This window comes from Pyrus communis, chromosome 13 (assembly GCF_041283825.1).
Source record: "Pyrus communis isolate YQ-2024b chromosome 13, ASM4128382v1, whole genome shotgun sequence".
Classification (NCBI taxonomy): Eukaryota; Viridiplantae; Streptophyta; class Magnoliopsida; order Rosales; family Rosaceae; genus Pyrus; species Pyrus communis.
Genome location: NC_142577.1, coordinates 6,266,923 through 6,278,585, shown reverse-complemented (window position 1 = coordinate 6,278,585; position 11,663 = coordinate 6,266,923). Strand labels below are relative to the sequence as shown.

The 11,663-nt window shown below is 40.2% G+C and overlaps 1 pseudogene; it reads left to right on the top strand.

The window, feature by feature from the left end:
• The first annotated feature begins 7,324 nt into the window (after window positions 1-7,324).
• Window positions 7,325-11,378, top strand: LOC148691670 (uncharacterized; annotated as a pseudogene).
• Window positions 11,379-11,663: the final 285 nt, after the last annotated feature.

The following is an 11,663-nucleotide window of genomic DNA, read 5'->3' as shown; positions in this document are numbered from 1 at the left end:
ATCTCGTCCAAACACAATCCCCCCCTTTACTTTATTGTCAAATTAGTTAGAAATCAATTTAGTTTGTGTTTTTAAAGCATTTTGAGTCTTTTGGTTTGTCTTAATGTTTTAACGTTTAGTTTCACATTCTTTGAGTCTAGTTTAGTGTTTTATATTGTTTTTACGTTTTTGAGTCAAAATCCAAGTGATTAACAATCCCTCCTAATCCTCGGTCCAGAACGATCCCTACTTATACTTATACTACAATTGTCAAAAAGAGGGTTTAATTTGTGCGCGTATAATTCTCGCATCACATGCCCTGCTCAAAGCTTACAAAACATAAGCTATTATCCTATCGTGACATAATTAGTGATTAGACAACCCTGGGCATTTCTATAAACTCATTGGCCAAGAGATTGGAGAAGCTCTGCAACCCTTGTGAATGATAAAGGAATTATGGAGCAATTTTCCAAACTAAGAAAGATAGAGCGTGTCTGTGACCTCAAGCGTAAGGAGTTAGAGAATGAGAGGTCCATGTTGAAGAAGATGTGCAATAAGAGTTCAAAGGAGAGAGTGAACTATCTTCAGCTTACAGCGGATTAAATGCAGATTGAGTGTTCCTTTCGAATGGTAGCCCACTGCGGTTAGTCGTTTGCTTTTCCCAAGCAATGCATGTCACTTGACTGTTTGCTTTGCTTGACCTTCACTTTCTTTTTCTTAGCAGAGTATGATCTTAATGATGTTGTAGTAGCGAAATAGAAGTGTGATTGATGAAGAACCTTTTCTCCACGCCTTATTTTACCTTCGTTGCATTTTTCTTTCTAAATGGCTAGTTATTCCCTCAAACAATAGGCATAAGGCTTTCTGTGTTTTGTCTTACTTTTGTTTCTCTATTTGCTTCGGCTTTGAACTCTCATGTTGAACTTGGCATGATGTTTGGGATATTTGATCGTGCAATGACATTGATATTTACTTTGTATTTGTGGGGATTTGTTGAGTAGAATCCTGTAAGGCTTTAAGATACAGGCTTGAGCTTTCTACTTATTTCCTGGGTAAGGACTGATTTTGGCACTTTGCATTTTTCTTGCTTGAACCATTGAGAATCTTGCATGAGACCTTGTAATTTTGTTTTTGGCTTGGCATGATGTATAGATTATAGCCTTGGCTTGATTACTGCTATAAGCTTGTTATTGCTTCAACCTTAGCATGATTTGATCCTAGGAAGGCTTGGGCTTTTGTAATAGCCTTTGGCTTGATAACTGCTATAGCTTGTTCTTCCTAATGAGCATGAGGAAATAACATGGGTGTCTTAGCATTAATAAGGATGAAATAACATGGGTGTCTTAGCATTAATAAGGCTTTAACCAATTCCCATTGATAAGTTTTGTTAGCATGACATCTTTGACCGAAGTCAAGTAGTAGCATTCGCTTTCATAGGCTTCCTTGACTGCAAAAGGTCTTTCCTAGTGTGGAGTAAAGTTTGAAGGTCTGGAGGTGTGCTTGCATATGTGTGCTCTAAAGACAACCTATTTCTTTGAAGTTGCGTGATTTGACTATGTGATTGAAGGCTCTAGTAACCTGCTGGTGGTGTAGAGTTGCTTTCTTAGTTGGTTTTTTTTTCTTCTTTCCTCAAGTGACTTGAGAACTTTCCACCTCCACTATCACAGACTGTGGTATTCCTTAGAGATGTGCGATAGTCCTACTGAACGTTTGGAAAATGCGTGCTGCAACCCCCAGCGTAATTTTGCACCATTTCGCTTAGGATCTTTAGTAGTGTCTTATTTTTCGTTTCGACTTGGCCGTTTCCCAAGGGGTAGTACAACGTAGAGCAACGGTGCTTGATCCCGTAACCATTGAATGTGATACTTACATGCTTGTTTTCCCAGATGAAGTTGGGTACTATAACTCCTATTGCTTTTCAGAGAGGGATTTCTTCCACCCACTTTATGAAATAATCAGTGGCCACCAAGATCCATCTGCATCATTCAAAAGCTGGATTGATTGTTTCGATCAAGTCGAGCCCCCAAGTATGGAACAGGCATGGAGTGTGCATGTCTTGCAGCTATGTTGGAGGCTTGCAGATTAAGTTTCCATGAACTTGGCATGCATGGCATCTCTTGACCATGGCATCAATGAAATAACTAATACGTTCCTTAACGCTACCCTTCCTCCTGTCAAAGATGACAAGGTTGGGAGTCTCATATCTGATGTGAAAATTAACTTGACACACAAATTAAACCCTATTTGTGACAATTGTAGTATATATGCAAGTAGGGATCGTTCTAACCGGGGATTAACTAGGGATGCTAATCTACTTTAAACTGACTTAAAAACATAAAATAAACTTAAAAACACTTAACTAGACCTATATGATTCAAAACAAATTAAAAAGACTCAAAACAACACAAAACAATCAACTAGACTCAAACTAGACTCTAAAGGGTGATTTGGACGAAATTTAACTAACTTAGACTCAAAACACTAATTTGGACAGATTTAAACACTTTTCTAACTAATCTAACACACTTAATAAAAGGGGGAATTGATTTGGACGAAATTAATTAAATTGGACAGATTGTAAACTAAACAGATTAGGCACTAAATTAGGTGAATTGAATGGGAAAAAGGCTAGTTAGAGGGTCCTTCTCCACACATGCACATATGTAACACAAATTGATTTCCAGATTTTATCCCTTGAAACCATGAATAACAATGCCCCAAATTAATTGTGAAAAGCACAAATTAACTTTCAGATTTTCCTAGTTCATTGAATTGGATGGAATACGCATCGACAATCAAATTATTCTTATCAAATTCCCTACATGAATTGCATAATAGAGATAAAATCAAAGATTATTAAGCTTTTTGAAAACCCTAAGCATTGACTAGGCATTCGTAACTATGAATTGGATGATACTCTTGCCTAGAATTTACTTAATACAATCATGACTAGTGATTTTCACTACTTGTGAATATAAGTTCATAACGATTAGGTGAAATTCCCTTATATCCTAGCATCAAATTCATGCATGAAAACTAAGTATGCATCCTTAATCAACACACAAGAACAAGTTCTCAATAAATCAATTAAGTAAATCACATTCACGATTCAAGAAACAAAATCTGGAGGAAATCAATTCATTTTAATCAACACACAAGAACAAGTTCTCAATAAATCAATTAAGTAAATCACATTCACAATTCAAGAAACAAAATCTGGAGGAAATCAATTCATTTGAAACATAAGTCCATGGCTTCGAATTCACCTCTAACTAGTTGCACATGTTCATAACAATTGAAAAGCAAATTAAAATAAACATGGAAATGAAACGAGGGAAGAAAAAACTCTGAAAGTCTCCAAGGGTTGCAGATTCCTTGCGGCACAAGGGTCTCCTTATCCTATGGAAGCCACGACACTCCTTCTTCTCCCTAGGATTTGCGACACAAGGTTCTATTTTCTGAATGGATGGTGTGTGTGAATGAATGAACGAATTGAATGATGAATGGCTACCTAGGGTGTGTCAGGGGGTGCGGCAACTTAAGGTCCCTTTATATAGTACTCGGCCAAAACCCTAGCAATCAGAATTTAGGGTTAAACCTAGCAGAAATAAGTGATTAGGGCCCCTAGGGTTTGCGGCAAAGGTTGGGAACTTAAGTCCTAGCCCAATTGGTTTCAGATATGGACTTATAGAATCCAAATCCAAGAGGAAAAGGGCCAAATTAAATCAGAATCCAATCTGAAAAAGGTTTAGGAAATTCGTCCAAAATTGGGCCTTCTAGAAACTAAGTGTTTTGTGGCTGATTTTGGTTGTTCTAGAAGGCATAAAAAGGGGGAAGGTGCGGCACCCATTTAGGGTCAGATAAGGCTTCTTAAAATTAGGTTTTTAGGTCCACTTGCAGCTAGGATTAAGGTGGAATAAGATTAGGTTAGGATAAGATAAGATAAGGTTTGGATAAGATAAGGTTGTTAGGATAAGTTTCCATATTTCTTGCTCTTTCCTTATCATCTTTGTCTTGAACTTTCCTTTTCTGATTTGTAGCATATTCCTAGCCTCTTTTGACTCCAAATTCGTCCATCCACCTTGCTCCATATACAAGCTATCCATAATAAGCCCAAAACTGCTCTAAAAGGCTCAAAATTGCCTTTTCTTGCCAACTTTGTCATTAGGACCTACAAACAAACGAAAATAGCTTAAAACACTATAATAAATAGTAATTAGCTCACTAAATGTAAGGAAATAACATAACTAAGTAGCATAAATATGCTCCTATCAGTATCCGTTAAGATATCGCATGTGAAGAAGGCTGACTGGGCATAGTGGCTCAGGAACATACTTCCAGTCCTCCAAACTCCTGTGCAACTTCTTTTTTGGCATGGCAATGACATCTTCCTGAGTGACAAAGGATGGCATATCCTCAGAACTTTTGCCGGCAGTAGCATTCGACTCCTTCTTCCCTGGGCGTGCAATCTTTGTCGCTGGCTTTCTTGCTTGGCTTGGGGATTGTTCAGCTCCTTCACATATGCAATAATTTCTTTTTGGGCTTCAACCAAAGCATGAATAGTTGTGATGATGTCAAGCATGGCATATTCGTCTAGGTTTTTCTAGCTCTCCTGGTGTTGCACTTCGCGTTGATGATAGGAGCATATTCATGCGACTTAAATGGCTTGTTCTCGTGCATTTACGTTATGTTTCTCTAGTTATTTTAGTCCTTTATGCTTCTTTTGTGTGTTTTCAGGTTCTAAGGGCAAGGTATGCAAAAGGATGCCTTTTGGAGCCTTTTGGAGCAAATTAGAGATTGGAATGGATATCATATGCTTGGAGCCAAGAGGATGGACGAAATTAAAGACTTGAAGTAGGAAAGTTAAATCCTAAAAGACCTCATGTTTAAGCATCATTGAAGACTCCTACGCATTTTAGAACACAAAAACAACATTCCTTGCAACCTTAGGACATTGCCGTGTGTTTCCTTGTGTCTCCCTTCCTTGCCATGCAAGGAAGGGCTTTGTTCCCTATTTTAAACACTTAAAGCATTCACTTATCATATCATTCACTTAACATATCATTCACTTATTATAATCATTCACATATCATATCATTCACTTATCAAACCATTCACTTATCACTTCCATTCACTTATCACTCATCACATATCATTCATTTATCACTTAACATATCATTCATTTATCACTTAATACATCATTCACTTGTCACTTATCATACTCATAATCATCTACACATTTCAACCATTTAAACATTTGCACTTCAACTTTCCAACATTTCACATGCATTTCCACCTTGTTCATGCTTTCCTATTTCATTATTCATTCACTTTGCATTCATTCAATTCAGCCACATGCACTTATTCTCTTCATCATTGCACCACAAATCACCCACATGCACTCTTAATCATTCATCCATTTAACACTTCCCCCTTTGTGCCATGCCTTCCCTTCCACTTTCCAACCACATTCTTTCAATTCCCACTTCATCATTACACCACCTAAGCCACATGCACTCCCATTCTTTAATTCAGCCACTTAATCATTCAACCACAAAACAATCACACAACACACCAACACACATGCATCCTGAAATTCTTTGCCGCAATCACATGCACTTCCCCCACACTCATTTTCTTGCATAATGTAACTCAAAAGGAATTCATTTAAGTCATGCTCACTATCTTTTAAGAACAAGGGTAAGGACGGTCATATTCTAGGTTAGGTGAAGATAAAGTGGGTTAACAAAGAACATGGGCTAACATGGCTCAACGGGGGTAAAACTTACAACATATACGAAATATGGGAAGTGAGGCTATTTGGCTATGGTGGCAACTACACAACTTCATCTTGATATATGTTATGCAAATCAATAACATGCTTTGAATAAAATGGGCATGAGTTCTAGCATTTGGAACTATATGATGAAACGCCTTCTAAGTAGTAACCAAGCAAAGAATAATGAGATCATGCAACGACTTTAGAAAACAAGAAATCACAGATTATACTCTCCAAAGAACGTTATAGGCTCAAGTCTCTCAGGGTTGTAGCGTTTGTTTGAGTTCCTTCCTTCAAGCATGTTACATAACTAATTTTTTCTTTTATGATTGTATGTGAAGTCATACATTATAACCATAACCAAGCATATACCAAGAGTAAATCAAACTTTTCTTACGCGTTTCTTTGATTTCAATGTTTAAATTCAATTCTCTTTGTTTTGTAATGTGAGGAATGGAAGAGAAGAGTGCCTAAACGTTCATACAATTCAAGATTGAGTTGTTGGAATGTTTAGGTGTTTCTTTGATTTCAAAGTTATGAGGAACTAAACCCTTTTTGGCTAGGGGTGATTTCAATACCATGATTATTTATGTAATATGAATTGATGAATTCCGGTTATGAACTCTTGATTCGTGAATGCAATTGGCTTAACTATTTGATGATTAACTTATTTGTGTTTGTTGATTGAGGGTCGACACTTAATTAGCATGCATGAATATGTGGCTAAAGTTTAAGAAGGTTTCACATAATCGTTACTAACTTATACTTGAAAGTAGTGAAGGTCGCTTGTCACGATCGCGTTAAGTTTAATTCTTAGCATGAGTAACATGATGTCATAGTTGCAAATGCTTTGTCAATGCTTATGGTTTTCATTTTTCTTAATGATCTTCGATTGTATCTCTATTATGATGACATGTAGGGAACTTTTGAGAATGTTTTGGGTTGTCGAATGATGCCATCCAATCCAATAATATAAGGAAAATCTGAGGATTAACTAGTGATGTCACGGTTAATTTGGGGCATTGTCGTTCATAATTCAACGAAGGAATAACTGGAAATTGATTCATATGCATAAATATCATGTGTGGAGAAAGAACCTCTAGCTAATTCACCAACCATCTTATTTCATCAATTTCATATTTACATTCTGTCTAGTTATTAACTTGTTTCGTTATTTCAATTTTCGTCAAACCTCAATCCCCCTTTTGCTTTAATGTTCAATATAGTTAGAAATCAATTTAGTTTGTGTTTTTAAAGCATTTTGATTCTTTTGGTTTGTCTAAGTGTTGTAACGTTTAGTTTCACATTCTTTGAGTCTAGTTTAGTGTTTTATATTGTTTTTACGTTTTTGAGTCAAATCCAAGTGATTAACAATCCCTCCTAATCCCCGGTCCAGAACGATCCCTACTTATACTTATACTACAATTGTCAAAAAGAGGGTTTAATTTGTGCGCGTATAATTCTCGCATCAAATTTTGGCGCCGTTGCTGGGGATTAGCAACTTTGCTAATCCCTTGTCTTTATTTTTATTTTTATTTTATTTTATTTTATTTTTTTTCCGTGCATTCTTATTTCAGATTCTTAGTTTGTTTGTTTTCTTGTTTTTCAGGTACTGTGTATGACTCGTAGCTCTCGGCCTATTATAGAGAACATCTCCGACTTTGACGGTGATTTTGAACGCACTTTGAGGAGAACGAGGAGTCAACAAGAGCCACCACAACCTCCACCACAACCTGGGCTTGAAGAAGACGAAGTAGGTGTAGAAGAAAAGCCCACGGATCAGATTTTTGAAGAAGAACAAGCCATGGCAGCAGATAATAGAACCATCAAGGAGCTTTCGGCCTCGGGCTTGGATAATGCATTGCCTCTTTGTATCCAATACCCCACGGCTGCAGAGGGGAAGACTGAGGTGTTTGAACTCAAATCCAGTTTGTTACACCATATTCCGAAGTTCCATGGCTTGTCTATGGAAGACCCCAACAAACACTTGAAGGAGTTCGAGGTGGTTTGTTCGAGCATGACCCCCGTCACTGTGGATGGGAGTATATTGAAGATGAAGGCCTTTCCATTTTCACTTATGGACAAGGCCAAAGATTGGCTCTACGAACTAGCCCCGGGAACTGTGACTTCGTGGGAGAGTATGAAGCGTGCTTTCTTGGAGAAATTCTTCCCTACTTCGAGAGTGATTCTCCTACGGAAGAAAATTAGTGGTATTCAACAGAATCATGGTGAGACATTCCCGGCTTATTATGAGCGCTTCAAGGGCCTTGTAGCTTCATGTCCTCAACATCAAATGAAGGACGAACTTCTCCTTCAATATTTCTATGAGGGCCTCCTTCCTATCGAACGTCAAATGCTTGATGCATCAGCGGGAGGAGCATTGGTGGACAAAACACCAAGGGATGCCAAGATGCTCATAGCCAACCGAGCGCTCAACGCTCAACAATATGAAGGAGTGGGCCAAAGGGAAGCCCCACGGCAACAAAGTGTAAATGAGGTGAGTGCTATTTCTGAAATTCAATCACAACTTGCTAATCTTACTTCTCTTGTTTCTCAGGTTGTGATTGGTCCAAAAGCACAAGAACACCAAGTTTGTGGCGTGTGCTCAATTCAAGGACATCCATCCGACAAGTGCCCTCAACTAATCGAGAATGGTGGGTGGGAATCTGCCAATGCAATTGGTTTCCAAGGACAAAATCAAAACAACCCATACTCGAACACTTACAATGCCGGATGGAGGGACCATCCAAACTTCAAATGGAGGGAGCCACAACAAGCTGCCCAACAAGGAGGATTTAGGCCAAACCCCCCTGGTTTTTATTCCAAGCCATATGCACCCCAACAACCCCAACAACCTTCGGCATCATCTCATTCAGGTACGTCCTTGGAAAGTGATCAAGCTATGCAATTACTAACCTCTATTTCGCAGGGGTTGCAAAATCAAAACAACCGGATAGCAAATAACGAGAAGGAGATGATGGATATGAAGAAACAAATAGGGCAGATTTCTGAGTTCCTTGGACAGATTAGAGAGCAAGGAAAGCTTCCTAGCTCAACCACAGTCAATCCAAAGGGAGGATTCGAATCCGCCAAGGCCATCACCCTAAGGGGTGGAAAAGAAGTTGGGACCAAGCCAAACAATCCCAAATCTGCCCAGAAAGTAGATGAAGAGACGACACAACCTGAGGAAGTGTCTAGCTCACCCACGGAAAGGGTGAAAAACCCAATGCCGCAGGCCCCCAATCACCCTAACTCGGCCAAATCAGGTAATTTAAATTCAAATTCATGTACTTCACGTCCTAATCTGCCCAATGTACCTTTTCCTCGCAGGTTCATGCAAGAAAAAAAGGAAGAAAGCGAGAAGGACATTCTTGAAACGTTCCGGAAGGTGCAAGTGAACATACCGCTTCTCGATGCAATCAAATAGGTTCCAAAGTATGCTAAATTCCTCAAGGACCTATGCAATACAAAGAGAAGAAGGGCAAACAAAGAGGTAGTGAAGGTAAGCGAGAATGTGTCCGCTGTTTTGCAACGTAAGCTGCCTACCAAGTGCAAAGACCCCGGTAGTTTCACGATTCCTTGTGTGATTGGACATAATCGTTTTGAACATGCCATGCTTGATTTAGGTGCATCCATAAATGTCATGCCTTATTCTATTTATGCATCTATGAATTTGGGTGAATTAAAACAAGATGGTGTAATTATACAATTGGCCGATCGTTCTAACGCGTATCCAAAAGGAGTTTTGGAAGATGTGCTTGTGCAGGTGAACCATTTAATTTTTCCGGCTGATTTCTACGTCCTAGACATGGAAGATTCGGCACACTCTCCATCAGCACCACTCTTACTTGGACGACCTTTCATGAAAACAGCTCAAACCAAGATTGATGTGGCCAAGGGAGCAGTCACTATGACCTTTGGTGGTGATATGATTAACTTTAAGATTCCTGAATCGATTGAGAATACTAATGATGTTCGTTCTTGTTGTGCCATTAATGTAATTGAACACATAGGGACGGAGTATTCAACAAAGATCAAGAAGGATGTTTCTCAAACTACCACCGAGAAGGAACTTGGAGTAGAGCACAAGGAATGCACGGCTCCAACCTTGAAAGCACCACAATTGGCCATGAACAACCCTTGTGCATCCGTCCATTGTGCTACCACTTCTTTGCCGTACAAAGGTAAGCCACCTATTCCAAATTCGATTCCCATTTCAACTAATAGGTTGTTACCTCGTGTGGTGCAGGTACCTAATCGAATTCAACGTCGTGGGAGAATTCGTGTTGATGTAGAAAAGCAAAACACGACAATAAGAAAGGATCATTATCCCACTCCATTCAAGGACCCAAAGCATGAAGTGGTTCGTCAGACAGATTGTAGTTGCACCCCTCCATGCCGTGGGGTTCCATAAACCTTCAAGGGAGCATCGTCCGGCTGTACGACGTTAAAGCAAGCGCTACTTGGGAGGCAACCCAATACAGTAAATAGAACAAAGCTTGTTCATTGATTTTTCGATAAATTACAATTGTATCTAAACATGGCAGAAAGATGGAGTCTTCACAAAGGTTGTGTACGTGAGGCCCCACTACGTGGCAACACTCTCGGAGCAGAAGGCATCGGAACAGGAGGTCTCGGAGCAGAAGGCATTGGAGCAAGAGGCATCGGAGCGGAAGGCATCGGAGCGGGAGGCACCGAAGATAGATCATTCAAGGCCCCAAACCTTGGTGGAACGCTGGATGACCCAGGAAAGAGGTGCCTCTGGAAGAAAGCTGCAAGCCTTTGACAGTCATCAAGCTCATCAAGTTTCCTCTTCATGCCTGTTGAATAATTGTTGGCAAGCACGTGCAAACTTCGGTTCTCGTACTTAAGCTGTTTGATCTCCTGCTTAAGACTCTCCACCTCCGCCATCAAGGATTCAACCTGACGGGAGCGAGCAAGAAGGCGTTGGCCCATGTTGGACACAGAGCCAGCGCACTGAACACTCAGAGCCAGGGATTCTTGAACGACCAACTCATCGGACCGTCCTGAAAGCAGCTGACTGTCTTTGGGAGTGAGGAGGTTCCGAGCCACTATCGTAGCCGTTGTGGGATCCGTCATCACAGAGTCCTCCTCTGTAAGAGGGCCATGGGAAGATAAGAAAGACGGGCACCATACCTTACCCTGACGAGGAGCGACCGGATCACTGCTTAGACTCAAATCTAAGCAAAGGTTCGATGGGTTGGATGAGCTAGCCATTGTTCAAGAAGTTAAAAGAGAAGGGTTGGATGGAGGAAAATCTCGACGGGCCGAAGATGATTTTTGGGAAGTCTTCAAAGTGTGCAGATAGAGGTGATCGATCACCTCTATTAAAGGAGAGGCGTTCACCAATTCAGCATTGAAGAGACACCGCTCTTCAAAACCGGATTTTCTGGCGTAAAGATCGCCAGCTCTTCAGACGCAATCCAAGCTTTTCAGAAAGCGTGTGCAAATTTGTCAAAAGCTCCCAGCTTTTCAGAAGACGCGTGGAAGGCGAGAAATCAGCTGCACACTTTAGCCGACAAACGTGGGTGACAAAGCCGAAAGCTCCCGGCTTTCCAGAAAGCGAGTGCAACTTTGTCAAAAGCTCCCGGCTTTTCAGAAGACGCGTGCCACTTTGTCAAAAAGCTCCCGGCTTTTCAGAAGACGCGTGGAAGACATTGCCGCATCCGCACTGCCATTTGCCATCACAATTCCTATATACATCAACATTCATGGCAAGGCATACACCAGAAGCGCATAACTTTCCTTCTCGGCCGAAAATGTAAGCTGCAACCAACCCTCTCAAACATGCTCAGATTTCTCCTTCTCTTGAGAACACACTTTCAAACATGGATGTATCCCCCAAAGAAGATACCAAATGCCTGCAGTACGAATGAGGAAGAGG